At 43.2% G+C, this 618-nt stretch overlaps 1 protein-coding gene across 1 annotated transcript in view; it reads left to right on the plus strand.

Moving 5' to 3' along the window:
* The first annotated feature begins 559 nt into the window (after nt 1-559).
* AP2A2 (adaptor related protein complex 2 alpha 2 subunit) overlaps nt 560-618 on the plus strand; it is a 51303-nt gene continuing 51244 nt past the window's right edge. The window contains exon 1 of the mRNA XM_021715464.1: nt 560-568. The gene's annotated coding sequence lies outside the window, so the exon portion shown is untranslated. The remainder of the gene's footprint in view (nt 569-618) is intronic.

Consider the following 618-nt stretch of genomic DNA (forward strand, 5'->3'; position numbering starts at 1 on the left):
AGAAAAGTAGATAACTTAGCTGAAATGCATAAATTCCTAGAAAGTCAGCTACTGAAATGAACTCAAGAAGAAATAGAAAGTCTGAATAGACTTATAATAAGCAAAGAGACTGAATTAGTAAATTTTTTTTTTTGAGTCAGCGTCTCACTGTCACTCAGGCTGGAGATATAAAAGATAATTTTGTAATAGTAGTCAATCCTTCAGGAAGGTATATCAGTTATATACATATATACACCTAACAGCAGAGCCCCAAAGTATATGCATCAAAAACTGACAGAATTGAAGGGAGAAACAGTCAGCTAAACAGTAATAGTTGGAGACTTCAATACTGCCTTTCAATAATGGCTACAATAGCCTGACTGGGCACAGTGACTCATGCCTGTCATTCCAGCACTTTGGGAGGCAGAGGCAAGAGGATTGCCTGAGCTCAGGGGTTTGAGACCAGCCTGGGCAATCGGCGAGACCTCATCTCTACAATAAATTAAAAAATTAGCCAGGTGTGGCGGCATGTGCCTGTAGTCGCAGCTACTCGGGAGGCTGAGATGGAAGGATCGCCTGAGCCCAGCAGGTTGAGGCTGCGGTGGCCGTGAGTGTGCCACTACACTCCAGCATGACTCA

This window comes from Carlito syrichta, unplaced genomic scaffold (genome assembly GCF_000164805.1).
Source record: "Carlito syrichta isolate Samal-C Ts95f unplaced genomic scaffold, Tarsius_syrichta-2.0.1 Scaffold307136, whole genome shotgun sequence".
In the NCBI taxonomy this organism is placed as follows: domain Eukaryota; kingdom Metazoa; phylum Chordata; class Mammalia; order Primates; family Tarsiidae; genus Carlito; species Carlito syrichta.